The sequence below is a fragment of the Temnothorax nylanderi genome, unplaced genomic scaffold (genome assembly GCF_030848795.1).
Source record: "Temnothorax nylanderi isolate EJ_2023f unplaced genomic scaffold, tnyl_v1.0 TNYL_tig0093_pilon, whole genome shotgun sequence".
Lineage (NCBI taxonomy): Eukaryota > Metazoa > Arthropoda > Insecta > Hymenoptera > Formicidae > Temnothorax > Temnothorax nylanderi.
The window spans coordinates 29,048-47,647 of record NW_027249155.1 but is presented as its reverse complement, the minus strand read 5'-3'; the positions used below and the strand labels follow the sequence as shown (position 1 = coordinate 47,647).

The following is an 18,600-nucleotide window of genomic DNA, read 5'->3' as shown; positions in this document are numbered from 1 at the left end:
TGATTATTGCATTTCTCTTCGAAGACGCAAAACGATCGCAAACGTAAATCTTTCCGCAGAAGTAGCAGAGGGAAGTGTATCTAGAGTCTTGGAGTTAATTCTCCCGCGACTGAACGCGGCCTACGATTTAATTCAGAAGATAAAAATTCTGGACGCTCTCGGAGAATGGGAACTCCAATCCAATCCGAGGGAGAACTTATGTTCCGAGTACCAAGAGCTGTTGGAGAAGGAGACGGAGATTAGATCGCTTATGGCGAAGGACACTGAAATCCTGAACAGACTGCACGCTATCATTACCGACTTATACGTAGATTGGGAACGAGCAAAGCGATCTCGAAGGTAAAGATGGGACTTTTTATCGTGGCCTAATTCTAACAATACGTTTCGTGTAATAGGATTAGTAGCATTGAGGCTACGGCGAAGTTAAAAGATGCCCTCGAATCCAGGGATTTGGCTACCATCTTGCAAATTTTCATCGGTAAAGCCGACGTAAGCGTGCCGACTCTGATACCCGCTGCTATTTAGATTCGGAGATTGCGAATGAAGTGGACCAATGTAGTTCTATAAACACGTTGAAGTAAAAAATTTATTTCTTAAACGTCGATTCACAATATATATAAACCGCTAAATTGTACAATTACACTATTGTACAATCCTAGTTTTAAAAATGTACAATATTACGATTAATGTTAATTACAGTATAATGCGCATTCGTGTGTGTATGTATATATATATATAAATGATATTGTTTCTTCATGAATCTTGGAACTATTGCAATACAATTTAGTTCTCTACTCAACCTCATACAAATTACTTACTCGCTCTTAAAAACTAGAAAGTATGTTACGCATTATCTATGTCGCAGAGATTTCGTGTTATTATTTTTTTTTGCAAAGTTCCAGGGAATCCATAAAAAACTGGGATATTGTGGAATGAATAAAAATTATTGATATAAATATAAATAAAATTTATAAATATAAATTTATATCATATAATTATATTATATAATTATATTTATATTTATGATGAGATAATTCATAAAATATTTATAAATATTTATAGATATAAATTAGTAAAAATTTTAACTCACGATTTCACTGACAGAATCTAGGATTTTGCAATCACTAGTAAGATTGTGAAATTTTTATTCCATAATATCCGTTTTTTATGGATTGTCTTGGAATTTTATAAAAAAACCTAATTAAAAAAAATCCTTGCAACATCTAGGCAGTGTTAATGCAGTTTACTTGCCAAATCTTAAATTGGCATTTGTCTCCGGTTGTTTGCTTTCGAATAAGAACAATGCCTTCTAGATCTTACAATACTTATAAAATTATATATGCACGTAATTTATTATTTCAAAATAAGTTATAATCGAATATGCCTGATCTGCTATTATAGAATTAATTTCATGAAACGTAATCTTTGTATTACAGACCGATTTTGAGTGCCGATATTCCATAAATGATCAATCTTGTCGTGCAGTAGAATATGTTTTCTTCTCTTAAAACTTCCAAGATTACATAAAAAAATATGGCCTGCAAAAACACAATAGATTAGTCGAAAGAGATCTTTTACTATCGATCGAGTCTTCATCGAGATATAATTGATTCTACTCACATATTATCAGTCGTTCGCACAACCGCTTCCAGAGGATCTCTGTCTTCAGTTACAGTATCCGCTGTGGATGTCACGGTGTATTCCAAGTTTTGTCCTGTATGCGGCAAAATGCTTTCCGGATTGTCATCCGGCTGGACGATTTCTACAACACCCGTCGCTTCGACCTCCAGTTTCAGATCTCTCACGAGATCCTGAATCGTTTTTGCCTGGGCTCCTTTATCGCCCACCATCTCCTCCGTGTTCTTCCCCGTCAGGATTCTGTTCAGCGACTGCTTGTCATTCGTTTTCGTTCGGGAGTGCGTCTGCATATGTCTCTTCATGTCACTTCGTACTCGGAACGGCTTGCCGCACACCGCGCACGGATGCGGCTTCTCGCCGGTGTGTATGCGTCGATGGTTCTGCAAGTAGCTGCTCGCACGGAACGTTTTGTTGCAGTAGTCGCAGCGGTAATTCTTCTCACTGGTGTGGATACGCCTGTGCACGATCAATGAATATTTCCGTGCGAACTGCTTGGAGCAAAATTCACACTGATGATGCTTCTGCTCCGAATGGATACTCGTCGAATGATACTTTAAGTCGCCCCATTGTCGAAAGTGTCGCCCGCATTCCTCGCATTTGTACGGTTTGTCACCGCTATGAAGTCTTTTGTGTACCTGTCAATCGCAACCGAATAGTTAGATTTTTATATATTGTTGGTAAAATTAAATATATCCCTTGCGCGAACAATGCAATCGATGCTTACCTTCAGCGCGCTAGCGGCAAAGAAACGTTTACTACAGATATCGCACTGATGCGGCCGTTCCCCGCTGTGAGATCGCATGTGATAAACTAAGCTATTTTTATGGTGGAATGAACGATTGCACTGAGTACACGTTAATTCGTCACCTACAAGAGAATATCGTTTTTAAAATCCCTCTATCTTCAGCGCGTCAAAGAGTTTCCGGAGGAAAAAAAAGGGATTATACAAACTTGACTTTCGCGTTTTCGGTGATTTCTTTTTTTTGGCCGTTTGTGGAATGTCAGTCTTTGCCTTCTCGTCGGAACTTTTATTCTCGCTAACGGCCGGTGGTCTTATTTGTTGGTCCCTCTGTTGTACCTCTTCCGTGACACCGGTGATGGTCCATATAGTCGATTCGTTGTTCGCACTGGGTAACGGAGAGTCCGTATCGTCGTCGATATGCGCGCCAGTTTCTTCCACTGCAAGCGAAAAAAAAACCAATTACAATTGCATCGCAAAATTAAAAACAAAAATGTTAATGTCAAAGATGTTCTCTTACCTACGCCTCGAATACCCTCCATAAGATCTTCGGGTTCACTGAATTCCTCGATCACAGTATTGTCTAGAGTGTGTACTGTTTCCGGCACTGATATCGAGATATTAGTATTAGTCGCTTGAGCTATTCGCGTCTCCTGTTTTACCGGTTCGTAATGCACCTATAAAAATTATTCAATTATTTTTCATTTCGTAAAGATACATACGTATTAAAAGGGTCTAACTATTCACTTTCGATAATGTATACCTTTAAATGCTCAAAGAACTTCAACTGACTGCTAAACTTAGAACTACACAATTCGCACTTGAAGATGTTAGCCTGAACTTCGCTACTTAGTCAACTCAATCGTCGCATTATCTTGACTCGATTTGCTACTGTCCTTCCGCGGCGCGTTTTTCTTCGTCTGCTGTTGCTTCAGTTTACGAGGTATCCTCTTCTTGTGCGGCAGAGTTCTCTTGGGTCCGGACGCCGACGCGGCGTCCTCACTGCTTTCCGTGGAAACCTCAACGTCGTATTCACTTTTAACGTTGATAAACTCCTGCTTTACGTTCTGCGTGATCCTCTTGAAGGGCTGCAGAGGCGGGTACACGGACGGAGCGGCGTTCGGTTCCGGCACTGCTTGAATGGCGTACGAATTCACTGGCGTCAGGGTCTCGAGGTGCGAAACGTCCGGTAGAGTCGGGTCCTCCTGCTGCGACTGGATGTGGAGCTGCTGCTGCTGCTGCTGCTTCTGCTGCTGATGCAGCTGTACCGCGACCAGGGCCGTGGCGAGTCTACGGTCCTCCTGCATCACACAATTCACATTCTACGTGCAAGGTAAAAATATACAGTCATACGGGCATTAAGTAGCATATTACAACCTCTGTCAATTCGTGCGGCAGCAAGTCGTCCGCCTCGTAATACTGCGTGCCGGTGCCGTAGTCGGTGCCAACGCCGGCGTTGATCATGTCCATGACCATGCCCTCCGAGATTAATTCGCCGTTCAGAGTCAGCAGCGGCACCCCCTGTCCGCTCAAGGCCCTCGGCCCTCTGGATGGTGATGTACTGAGCACCCTCCATTCCCTCCAGGAGCACGGCTTGCGCCTCCTCCGTTGTAACTTCCATAACTGAGTATTCTGGATGCAAAGACTAGTAACTGTCCTTCTCACAAGCTTTCACCTATCTATAGATGTCAAACCTGGTGGATCATAAAGAAGAGTATAGGTAAAAAATCAATTTCCTTCGATTCGACTCTATGCGATTAAAAATAGTTCAAATAAGCTAAAATAGAATAATCAATTCCAATGTACACAAAACGTTAAAATTACTCGCAGATCTTTCTATTGTCGTGTAACAATTTTAAAATCGTTCTCATGTTATAGTAATAATAATTTTTGTTCAAATCAACGAGCAAGTCTATATTTTACGAATTTACTGAAATATTATTGTCTACTACCACAGTGGAATCCACACATTTTCAATGTAATTTTCAAAATAACACATTTTCAATACTATCATTATTTTTATATTCTGTATATACACAGTGACAGTAACTTTTACTCAAGTCAACGAGAAAGTCTGTATTTTGCTTTTCGCGCGCAATATAATATTCCTCAACCTTTCACTGCCAAGAGGCTTTTGTTAGCACTAAAATCCATCGCGACTAAGATTAAACGATACCCCTCCTCATCAGATAGCGGGGTCTAACGAGATAATACAATCTTTTTAGCGCTTCTATTCCAAGCGAAGTAAAATAAAAGAAAGAGAAAAGTGATTCAGTCCCGAAAATAGTATCGGCACCGGTGACCGGGCGCGCCGGCGGAGTTTGAATTTGGCGGGGGGTGCGTACTCTTGAGCGACTTGACAGCGGGACCAAGGTCACTGCACCCGGACCACCGCATCGGAAAATCACGGCCGCGCCTCGATACGCGCCGCGCGCACCAGAACACGCTCGTCCTCACCTCCCCCCTGGGTGCCCATTTTCACGTTTCATACAAAGAAAGAATTAATTTACATTCCCTCATATATTTTAAATCTGGAGTCAGTCAATATGGTGTCTATATGGTCAGAAGATATTACAGCTGCAAAAGAATTAGCAACGTTATTACGCGTACGTATTATGTGATATAATTTAAATGCTGTAATACAATGGCCAAATTGCCAAAATCTTTATTGAAACAATTTCTGTTCTGAGAGCAGAGAGATATTACATTCATAAATACGCACTTCGAATTTTGCTCCGATATCACGTTTTCTTGGAAAAAGCTCGTTTCTCCTTTCAATTGGTTTCAAGAGCTTATCCGGGCCGATTTAAAAGATGAAGATAAAATAAATAAATATGTAGGTTCAGTTAACGATCTTTTTTATAACGGCGGATGGCAAAAACCTGTGAAGAATGGATATTGGATACATAATAGAAATACATATGCACACGCAACACGGTACGAATACATGCGTCTTTCTTGCCCTTCTTCTTAACTCTGCAATAATTTTTAAGAAATTTAGTAAAACTCACCTATTAAATTAATATTTAAAAACATTGTAGGGAAGATGTGATATTATGCATGGAATCAAGCGCGGAAGCATCCAAAGATTGGAGTCTCTTGCCTATGGTTTCTAGAAAAGAAATATTAAAGAATCTTGCATCTACATTAGAATGCAATGGGTATTAATTTACTAGAAAATTTTCATGTATTTTTAAAGTTTATTGTTTATACATTTGTGTGATTGTTAACACTTAGTAACACTCTTAACAAATATATTTCCCTTTTTGCTTTCTTTTTCAGCGAATTTAATTTTGCAGAAACAGTATTAAACACTATAAAATTAGGAAACGTCGTTCGCTCTAAATTAAAATGGCTGGATGAAAGATTAGAGATAATCAAGTTTCATGGATCAAAAAACATTGTTTCTATTTATCATGCAGATGAAGAAACATTGTTTAATTATCTGACATTATCTTTTATGATTGGCAATTGTGTCATTGTGCTACATAATAAAAATTCGTGTACTTTAGCACCATATTTTAACATGTTTTCAACAGCTGGGATACCTGTAGGCGTTGTAAATTTGTTGTCAAGTAGAGATATGTGTCAATATTTTAGCTCTCGACATTATGATCTACACGACGCACTCAATGATTGTACTTCTATAAATCATATTATACTCCCTCTTAAATAATTTTAGTAACAGTATTACATATGCTCCATAATATTTGTGTATAAAAGTAAATAAACATATTCATGTATTTATTTAGATATTATAACTTTAAAAAATAACAGTTCTCTTGTCATTTATTAATTATAATGTTTTAAAATAAAATTGTTTATATAATAGTGTCTCTTCATATATCCTTTAACTTAATATTATCAAAGATTATATCAAAAATAACATTTAAAATAACATTTTAAAGACGCCAGTTTACATCCAATGAAGAAATTGTTCGCAGTATGTCAAGTTGGCAAAAATTCAATCAGAAATTGCTAACTATGTTCTCATTAACTTGTGTTTTAGTGGCGGAGTTTTCTGATATTTTATCTGACAGCAATCTGGTAGTAAATTGTCGAACGCAGAGTTTGTTCTTATCTGTTTCTGCCACAAAATTGCATCAAACTGTATAGTATGTCGAACTCTACTTAATTTCTAACATTAATTGCCCTATTTTGTCAACAAACTTTATTATACATATCGTATCCCGAAAAGAATATATATTGTCACACAGACTTACAAAATTTCAATTTTGAGTTAAACCTATAAAATATATGCTTTAAATGTTATCTACGTGCTAACAATGTCACAAGTCTACGTGCGAAATCCGCCGCACGGGGCAGAAGTGTCATTATTCTTTTAAACTGAAGAATAGTGTCATAAGTGAGTTGACAAATGAGTCACAGCCAACCTTTTCAAGAAACAATGTACGTTTTATTACAACAAAATATCGTAATTGCAATTGCGTCAACTATCTCACAATTCGAAAAAAAAATGGAATTAAATATTTTTATCCTCTTTCCTGAAAATTAAAGATTTAAGAAGAGATTAAAGAAGAGATTAAAATTAATTTACTTTGGTAGAAATGGACATAAATGCATGATTACCAAAAATAAGGGAAAAAGAAAATAGAAAAGATTTAAATACATCACTATTTCATTTAAAAAGAAATAATAATTTTGCCTAATTGTAAGATATATTAATAGCTATTATGCTAAATTTTTCTCACATTAATTCGTATAAAATATTATTATCTATTTCTCTTAATAAATTACGGTATAACAATTAAAATGTTTGTTGAGCAGTGCAAAAAAGCAATAATTTGGCTGGCGAAAAAAGTTGTCAGAGAACAATCGAAAAATTTTTTGAGATTGGCAAGGTTGTCATATCAGATCTGGTTCTTTGTGACCGCGCTACAAATTGTATTTTCTGCATTTAAAATAAGATAGATATATGCATGATTAGACGTCAGAAAGAAAAAGAGGAGGAATATGAAAAGTACTAGTAAGTTTAGATGAAAGAATTGTAAAGAACAAATTAGATTGGTTCGTTTTTATTCGACTGACTTTTTATCCGAGTTATATAAATTCCGAGATACCTTATAGCCTTATACGTAAACTGGAACAAAAGAACAAAGAACATCTTCAAAATATGTAAACACCCGTTATATACTGTTTAGTTCGCGTGACATTTACCTTTTTGATCTTCATAATGTTATTAGCAACAGAGAGATTAGCAACGAAATATTATCTATAGAGCGTCTTTTGCGATATTTCCAAATCGAAGTTCGCAAGTACAGTTTCGTTTTCATCTGTTCTTATTTTCGACGTGCGACGATAGCGATCGTATACGCGTATTACTTCTTTAATATTGCTGGGAATTGATTAATAATCAGAATCAAAATGTGTGAGCGAATTAAAATTATAGAGCGATGTTATAAAGTCTTAGAATATGATATCAATAAACAGGTGAGTATGAATATGATTAACATATATAAATATGTTGAGGAATTGTGAAATATAACATTTGAGACACAGGGAACTTAATCTATATTGCTGGTAAAATGTATTGTATTATTTTTTACATATGTTGTTAGGAAGCACTAAATAAGATATCTGCTTTACACTACGAGTTGAAATTTAAGGATCCTGATAATTTGTCAGATAGGTATAAATGACTACTTAATCCTTTCCCTTATATACTGTAAGTCCGGCGTCAATCAAAATGGTATCTATATGGTCAGAAGATATTACAGCTGCAAAAGTATTAGCAAGGACATTACGCGTACGTATTACAATTTAAATGATATAATACAATTGCCAAATTGTCTAAAGCTTTGTTGAAACAATTTATGTTTTGTGAGCAGACAGATATTACATTTATAAATGCGCACTTCGAGTTTTGTCCCGATATCACGTTTTCTTGGAAATGGTTGTCTTCTATGTTCGATTTGTATAAATATTTTGTCTGGGATGATCTTAAATATGGGGATAAGATTGATCCAAACAAACATATAGGATCAGTTTACAATCTTTTTTATAACGGCGGATGGCAAAAGCCTGTAAAGAATGGATATTGGGTACATAATGGCAATACATATGCAAATGCAACAAAGTACGTGTACATACATCTTTCCTGCCCTTCTTCTTAACTCTGCAATTATTTTTAAGAATCTTAATAAAATTCACATATTATTAAATTAATATTAAAATTTGTTATAGGGAAGATATGTTGAGTTGCGTAAAATCAGCCGAAGAAGCATCCAAAAGTTGGAGTATCTTGCCTATTGTTTCTAGAAGGAAAATATTAGAGAATCTTGCAGCTACATTAGAATGCAATGGATATTAATTTACTAAAAAATTATCATATATATTTAATGTCTTTTACTTTGTACATTTGCGTATTTGTGAACACTTAATAACATTTCTAATAAATGTATTTCCTTTTTTGCTTTCTTTTTCAGTAAATTTTTGTATAAAAATCTAGTATTTGACTTTATAAAAACATCATACAACATTATAAATACATTGAAATGTCATGATGAAAGATTAGAGATAATCAGCTTTCTTGGATCAAAAGGCGTTATTTCTATTTGCAGTCAAGATGAAATCGCATTATTTATGTATCTGACATTATCTTTAATAATTGGCAATTGTGTCATTGTGTTATAAAATAAAAATTCGTGTTCTTTAGCATCATATTTTAACATGTTTTCAACAGCTGGGCTACCTCCAGGCGTTTTAAATTTGTTGTCAAATAGAGATATGTGTAACATTTTTACTAAAACGTATGAATTTTATGATGTAGTTAAATATTGTACTTCTATAAATCATATTATATTCCCCCTTAAATAATTTTCGTAGCGTACTACATGCTCCATAATATCAATTTATATGTGTATATAAATAAATAATTTAGTCACATTCATGTACGTATTTATATGTTATAACTTTAAAATAACAGTTTTCTTGTCACTTATTAATGTTTGGAAATAAAATTATTTTTATAATAATATCTCATCACATATCTTTTAACTCAATATTATTAAAAATTATATCAAAATTTATACCAAAAATAACATTTTAAAAAGCCAGTATTATATGTTTAATGAAACAATTATTCGCGGTATGTAAAATTGTTCAATCAAAATTTGCTAATTATGTTCGCAATTTTAAACTCGTGTTTTGCCGGTGAAACTTTCTAATATCACACACTTAACACAGTTAACACATTTTACTCTATATCACTGATGGATCCTTGGGGGGGGGGGGGGGTAAAACCCCTCCTTCCAAATAAAAGAAATCAGTTTTGTTGAATCTGTTTAAAAAAATCTTAGAAAAAATACATTAAACGTTAAAGCAGGATCAAAAGTTTCACCAAGTTCTCGTTGATCCTGAAGTAAAAGCTAAGCGTGATGCTAAGAAAAATATCAAATCAAATAATTTTGCCCCCTCCTACCGACGTCAGAATCCGCTGGTGTTCTATATATATTATCTAACCAGCATTTTACATGCCATATCCTGTATCGAATCTCTGTAGTTCTTCTATCAACAAAATTTATAGCAGATGCTTTGCATAATCTGCTCTCGATAGACATGGCTCTACCTGACGTATTCATATTTATTAATATTGTACCTATTATTTATGTTCTAATTTTATTTAATACGTTTCATACGAATCATACATTTAAGGATATCGAACTGTCAGACATAATTGAGAGTTATGACACAAATATTCAGATTTGATATACGCTTTGTCAAGGATATAAATGTCCACGGACATTAATGGCGTTCGACATATTATACAAGGTTTTTTAAAAATAATAACAGTATAGCTTATTAGTCAATCGCTCATTCTTTTTATTTGGAAACGCTCATATACATTTATAAAATAAAATCCCTTACACTTTCAACTATTTTTAAAATTTATGTTAAGAATTGGATGCTTTAAGCACATATTTTTTATACAGCGTGTAACACAATACATAATACTCGACAAAAAATATACCGCCGTATCTTTAAGTATGGTGTGAGCAGTACAGCAAGTACCGTAAAATTAAATGGCGATAAAAATGATAAGGTATGGAAAAATATTGAGTATGTCATATAAAACATATCTGTAGTTATAACTTCCTAAAATGTATGCTCGTTTATTCGAAGAGTTATTTTATCTTTATTTAAAAGAAATTTTTGAAATCTTGATCTTGTCAAGAAGTAAAGCAGATATACTTTTCATATTTTATCTTAAGATGGAAATGCAATATGACAATTCACTTATGTCCGTTTCTGTCAAATTTTAATCTTAATTTAACTTACATTTTATCTTATCCTAAGAGTTAGAAAAGGATAAATATTAAGTTAAACCGAGATTAAAATTAATCTACTCCGATAAAAATAGACATAAATAATTACCGACAACAAAAAATGATTTAAGAGATTTAAATACCTCACTATTTCATTTTGAAAGAAAAAGAAATTTTGCTTAACATATATTAATAGCAACTGTGCTAAATTCTTCTCACATCAATTTGCACGAAATATAAGTATTTATTGTGTATTTCTCTTAATAAATTACGAAATAACAATTAAAATAGATACCTATTGGATTTTGTGAAGAAGCAATATTTTACTGTCGAAAAAAGTTGTCAAACGACAAATCGAGAAATTTTTTAAGAAGTGCAAGTTATATATGAGATCTGGTTCTTTGTGGCTGCGCTATATATTGTACCTTTGTATTTAAAATAAAATGGATATATGATTAGACGTCAGAAAAAAAAGGAACAGATGAAAAGTACAAGTAGTTTAGATTAAAGAATTATAAAGAACAAATCAGATTGCTTTGTCTTTGTTCAATTGAATTTTGATCCGAGTTACATTCCGGGATACCTTACAGCGTTAAAAATTGGGACAAAATAACATCTTTATAATATGTAAACACCCGTTACATACTGTTCAGATCGCGTGACATTTACGTATTTGATCTTCATAATGTTATTAGCAGCAGAATACGAAAATATTATTTATATGTATGGAGCGTCTTGCGCGATCACCTGCAGTTTGTTGCTCCAAATCAAAGTGTCATCTCTTCGCAAATACAATCTCTTCTTCATCTGTTCTTATTGTTACTGTGCGCAAGATAGCGATCGCATGTACGTTTTTCTTTTGTAATATTGCTGGAAATTAATTAATAATCTGAATCAGAATGCATAAGCGAATTAAAACCATAAAGCGACATTATGAAGCCTTAGAGTATGAGATCAACAAGCAGGTGAATATGATTGTGACTAATTAATATATATATATAAATATGTTGAGGAATTGTGACATATAATAAGACAGAGAACTTAAAATCTATATTACTAATAAATAGTTTTGTATTATTTTTTACGCGTGTTGTTAGGCAGCACTAAATAAGATATCTGCTTTACACTACGAATTGAAATGTGAGGAAAATAATAATTTTTTAGATAGGTAAATATGACTACTTAACCCTAAATTGAGAGTGATGTTAAAAAATATAACAGTTGTCTCTATATATGTTGTTTTATTTTCTTTTTACATTTATAGATTCTCGCGGACAGCGTCTATAATAGAAGAGAATTTATCTGTTTTCAAATCTGCTTGTGATCATGTGGATATAATTACTACAATTCTTGACTTTTTGTACACTGTTAGTGTGAAATTGATGTTTGACAGTGAGTTCGATACATTAATAATATTCTTGTAATGTATCTGTAGCGATATATATATCGATAATATCCTTTGTTCTCGCTTCTTCATTTTTAATATTATATTTATATTAAAAAATAATAGCAATAATATACATAAAATAATATACGTACTAGATTGTATAATAGAAATTCTTCTTTTTACTATCTCTTTTTAGATGAATGCACTTATGATAAAATTAATATAATATATATTATGTATATTGTATGTGAGGAACGAGAAATTCCATCATTTTTAAAAGCGGCCCTTATGTAATTATTCAATAAAAATACATTATATCAAACTATGTTATATAATTAAATTGTTTACTAAATATTAATTAACATTTCTTATTACGTTATAAAGGATATTATTATCCATTTTGTAAACGTTCTTATATTTTTTAGGAATAATTCGAAGTTGGAATTCGTAGATGGTTATTATAGACCATTAATTTCAAGTAAGCACATTCAAAACATATTCTAAAAGTTTTACATTTTATAGCAATATTTTTAAAATTTACACAGATTACGTCTATGAGATGATTGTATGCCAAGATTCTGACTTGTATGCAGTTATTAGCCACTTAAGGGTTACACCTTTTTTCCTGTTAAAGATATATACAATTTTTGTCCAAGAATCAATAAAACAGAAATTTTTATCGCTCCTAGAAAAGTATTTTCCAGATTTTTATACATACATGGATTTGCCTATTTCCATATTTCGTACAGAGAAGGAATTATATATGCTTCCGTCATACTTTGTCAATCTGAAGTCAATCAATATGGTGTCTATATGGTCGGAAGATATTACAGCTGCAAAAGTATTAGCAACGACATTACGCGTACGTAGTACAATTTAAATGATGTAATACAAATGCCAAATTGTCTACAGCTTTATTGAAATAATAATTCTGTTTTGAGATCAGAGAGATATTACGTTCATAAATGCACACTTCGAGTTTTGCTCCAATATCAAGCTTTCTTGGAAATGGTCGTTTTCTACTTTTAATTTGATTCCACATCTTCTCTGGAACGATTTAAAAGATGGAGATAAGATTAATCCAAACGAATATACAGGATCAGTTTATGAGCTTTTTTATAACGGCGTATGGCAGAGGCCTGTGAAGAATGAATACTGGATTCATAATAGCAATACATATGCACACGCAACAAAGTACGAATATATGCATCTTTTCTGCCTCTCTTCTTAGCTCTGCAACAATTTTTACGAAATTTAATAAAACTCACATATTAAATTAATATCTAAATTTATTATAGGGAAGATATGTTTAGATGCATAAAATTAGCCGAGGAAGCATTCAAAAATTGGAGTATTTGGCCTATTGTTTCTAGAAGGAAAATATTAGAGAATCTTGCATCTACACTAGAATGCAATGGGTATTAATTTACTAGAAAATTTTCACATATTTTTAAAGTCCTTTGTTTGTACAATTGTATGTTTGTGAACACTTAGTAACATTTTAACAAATGTATTTCTTTTATTGCTTTTTTTCAGCAAGTTTCTATTAGCAAGTACAGTAATAAATACTATAAAATTTTCAAACATTTATTGCAATAACCTAAAATGTCAGGATGAAAGATTGGAGATAATCAGCTTTCCTGGACCAAAAGGCATTGTTTCTATTTATTATAACGATGAAGTTGCATTGTTTAGTTATCTGACATTATCTTTAATAATTGGCAATTGTGTCATTGTGTTACATAATAAAAATTCGTGTACTTTAGCACCGTATTTGAACATGTTTTCAACTGTTGAGATACCGCCAGGCGTTGTAAATTTGTTGTCAAATAGAGATATATGTGACTTTCCTAGCTGTCTAAATCATGGACTATCCCACGCAGTAAATTATTGTTCTTCTAAAAATCATATTATACTCCCTCTTAAATAATTAATTTCAATAACGTATTACATGCTGTATAATATATGTTTATACATGTACAAACAAATATAAATAGACACATTCATGTATTTATTTGGATGTTATAACTTGAAAATAACACTTTTCTTGTAATTTATTAACTAATGGTTTATATAACAGTATCTCGTCACATATCCTTTAACTCATTATTATTAAAGATTATACTAAAGATCATACTAAAAATAACGTAGTTTAAATACGCTAGTATTATATCTAAGGAGAAAATTGTTCGCAGTATATTAAATCGGCAAAAGTTCAATTAGAAATTACTTATGTTCACATTAAACTCATGTTTTTACTGGCTGAGTCTTCTGATATCTTATATATTATCTACTAGTATTCTGCCAAAATAGCCATATATGCCAAATCCTGTATCAAATCTGTAGGTTTACTTTCGACAAAATTTATAACAGATGACGCTTTACATAATCTGCTCTCGAAAGACGCGTACTTGGCTCTGCCCATGATATTCATATTAATATTGTACCTAATTAGAGTAATCTCACGAAAGGCGATAGAGTGTCTTGAAAAAATATATATCAGTGCATTCTAATTAATATTTTATCGGAAAAAAATTTCGGTATAATTACTCTTCAATTTTTTAATATTAAGCCTCGGTAATCAAATCATTTTTTTTTGCTACAAAAAATAATTCAATCATCAATTATCTAAGCTATGGAAGTATAATTTGTTGAATTATTAATACATCTACGAATGTTTAAGCTAGTCAAAGGACAACATTACAATTATATATATATTTTCAAAGCACCGTATATTTTATGCTCAAGGGCTTGAATGCAGTATTGAATAACGTCTATATAATTAGTTTTAACGCGGTGCAATACTCGTGAAATGAGTATACGTAGGATATACGATCAACTTCCGGATTTTACGTAAATTGTAAAAAATATGATAAGATTATCTCGTTCTTACTATTTGCCCGAGCGGCATATTGAATATTCGCAGCGACCACATTGCGTCAGATCTTCCACACGTAATAAGAAAAAAAAAATAAACGAAAATCTCCTCCTTTCCCTGTAGGTATGTTAAACTATATCGAACAAAAATCTGCACTGTGCACTCTCTTGAATTGAAAATTTGTCGTAATATGTAGCGGTAATAGTGAAATTCCGGAATCAGATTTCGCATTACTGCACGTTTAGGATCACAATAGTCCCGATAAATAGATGTCTGTGTCGCGTACGCGGTTACGTATGTGCTCGAGTGCGAGAAAACTCGTGGATGAGTGTGCGTGTAATTGTGGATTAACGATGACAGCAGCTTTTAGACGTGCCACGGTATTATAGATTTACCCCTTTGTCCTTTTTATGCAAAACGAAAAATGGCAAACGTTAGAGATCGGCGAAGACTGTAACTCGAGATTGAAATCTTAATCCGCATTAGCGAATTAAAAATACCTAGCGCATTGCAATCAGATTACAAGTAAATAGAGATTCAATCTAGGAGTTCGAATTTATATATTACACGCGATATACTATATCTGAACGTGATCAGAAAGCTTTCTGCACGGGAAGAACGGATCGCGTATATAATTCTACTTAACGACAATAAATTCACTATACAATTTATTGACAATAAACAATTCAAATGGGAATTAGCGCTGGCCGTCGCTAAGATGATTAAATCTTATATGCATATTATATCCTCACGGATAATAAAATTACGAAGGCGTATTTTCAATGAAGAGAAAAAGAGAGAAAAAAAGAGGAAAGAGAACGGAGTAGCAAAAAGAAATAAATATATATATATACACACACACACACACCGATCTTGTCTATAACGAGCCACGTTTAGCTTCGCTTGCTAGATTTAATATTTTTGTAATGACGCCTAGGGGTATATATATATTAGCTGTGTGTATTTGTACCTTCATAGAGTTAATATTTAGACTATTACTACTCTATCGTTGCGTCTCTGCAATGCGACGTAACGGAAAAATCAACTTGAACGACGCGACGGAGCGCGTAATATCGTATATAAGGAAGAATTACTTCTCTGCGCGAGGGTGAGACAAGACTGCTCGTCGGTTTCTCGCCGAACACGAACTCGAATTCTACCATCGAATATATAGGATATCGATTCTCCTACGCTTTCTCTTCGACGTAACGAGAACACCAAGTAATAGGAAACTCTTTAATTTGTTTCAGAGACCGGCCATTACGTTCGTTTAATTAAAATAATAGTGGCACAAACGCGATCTTGCCGACGCGACGACGGTGGTTTATTGCTTTAAAGGGGGAGAATACGTACCCCCTCGACCGGCAATACCGTGTATTTATGTTACGTATAAGTATGTACTTAAGTGATTTTGTTAGCGTTTGCGTTTACACCTCTCTAGATATAACGAATGATGTATTGGATATACAATCTCGCTAATACTTACTTCCGGTGGAACCAACACTTGCGTGTTTGTATAGAGACCCATATACACATGTATAAAGGCCAAAAGAAGAGACAAATTATGAGAAAAAAGATAAGTATATCTATTAATTGAATTAATTTGTTGCCTAAACCTTTCATAAACCTTATATTCTTTAAACAATGTTAGAAAAATACAAGTGTACAAAATCTATAAAAAATTAAATTTCCAAATTATTCACATTTGGAAAACTTTTTCCGAAAAAAATTTAAGACAGCTTATGGCATGTTATAAAGTATTCTTTAAAATTCCGTTAAATTGCACAGATTTTCAGTATTTTTATAGATGCAAGAAGAAAATGGATAATGAACTTTTTAATTACATTATATTTTCGGAATAATACCGTTTGATAATTTTACAACTCGAATAATTTCGTTTTTTTACTTATTCTTTTGAGTCTTATTTTTCTGTTATTTTGTAACGACTAGAGATCTTCAGCAATTTGGAAACTGGCAATGATATCGATTTTTCGAGGTGTCGAGTAATTTCTACGGCCGATTTCTAAAACTTTGAAAGCAGGCATTGAGAGTATCGGTTTAATCGCTTTCGCTACGAGCTGGACGTAAAGTTCTACAAATAGCTCAGCTGCGGAACGAACTTCATTGATACGTGATAGGAATTTGCTCATCTGCTGCTTCACACCATAATGCATCGTATCTCTATGTTACAAATTAATAACGAATTAAACTACAGCAATTTAATGCATCATTTATATACACGTATGCTTCTTAAACCATATGGTAATTGAAGCGAACTGTCCATTTGACTATTGGAATTAACAATCCGTAGTAATAATAATTATTTTTTTATTCAAACTAATCATTGAAATGATCAACCGCGAAAATAACTATCTAAAAAAACTTCGAATACAAAAAATATTAGAAAAAAGCTTCGATATTGTAATATCAAAATATATCTTAAATAATTAAAAAAAATATTTTACAAATAAAAATATTTTCCACCGTTGAACTTGTGTACGTTAATTACTAAATTTACGAAAAAAAATGTCTTTTTCGATACAATTAACCCTTACGTTCATTTTCGCAATCTTATTGATGCAATTTAATGTAATATGCAGTAAACCAAAAATGAGTAATATATATGATGTACTTAATATATAGACACTCTCTCAACGCAGAGAGCCACTGCAGTTCGACACTGCACTATTTCGTTTTAAAAAAACATTTGTCGGAAGAACCATTATAACGGCGCGTATTCAAAGGTTTAATAAATTGCAAATAATAACAAGGCGTTTTTTGTCGCGAAATGGATTTCCAAATGGCCAAGCAGCGGCCATCTGTGCCAACGGCCGCGACCCGCGTACTAGCTAACGCTGCAGCACAGCTCGAAAGCGAAACTTGCGAAACTCAATTCGAATTCGCGGACGCTAAATCGCAGAAGGAAAAACGTACTTACCAAGCTGCGGCACCGACATGTATGTCTCGCAGTCCACCAGGAACTGTCCCACCTGCACGGCGCCGAGGGCGACGACCCGCTTCGTCAGGAACTCGATGGTCTGCGGCCCGGTGCGGTTCTCGATCATCGGGTACTGCTGCAGCCTGCACCGATAGCACTATGCAAATCACTCTTTCGCTCACGTAGGATCGGACGGGCGTCGTCGATCACCGCGGATAAACCCGGCGCGGCGCGTCGCGCTGACGGCGCCGGGCACACGTGCGACATAACCTCTGCGCGTCTCCCGGCGAGACGCGACACGCATCTCTTTCTCGTACGCGGCCGATCGCGCGATAAGGAATCATGCGTATTTTTAGAGACACACGAATATTGCTACTTACACAGTGACACCCATCCTGCGAGCCGCGTCGTTGTCAGACACCGGTCGAAGAAAATGTCACGACTTTCGCGAGACGAAACCCGGACTCCGGAGTAGCCGGCGAACACTTGTCGGCTTGTCGCGTCTCGCCAAGTTGCAAACACTCGCGAACCTGGGGATAAGGAAGAAATCTTTACAAATGATACAATTTAACGTTGATTTTCCATAAAGTAGAGATTGTGAGGAAAAGAGAAGAGCACACGTACGAATAAATTTGTACCATTTACGACGAATTACGACGAATGATCCACGAGAGAGGAATACACGACCGACAACGTCTCGCGCCGATATGAATGCGTAATCGCGTATTGCTTGCG

The 18,600-nt window shown here is 34.1% G+C and overlaps 1 long non-coding RNA gene and 2 pseudogenes across 1 annotated transcript; 2 read left to right on the top strand and 1 right to left on the bottom strand.

Moving 5' to 3' along the window:
* Positions 1-760, top strand: part of LOC139775136 (BBSome complex member BBS7-like) — a 5,137-nt pseudogene extending 4,377 nt beyond the window's left edge.
* LOC139775131 (uncharacterized) lies at positions 560-18,600 on the bottom strand (annotated as a pseudogene).
* On the top strand, positions 4,563-6,206 carry LOC139775138 (uncharacterized). Its single transcript, XR_011718746.1, has 2 exons — positions 4,563-5,538; positions 5,660-6,206. It is a non-coding gene; the product is annotated as an uncharacterized lncRNA (long non-coding RNA).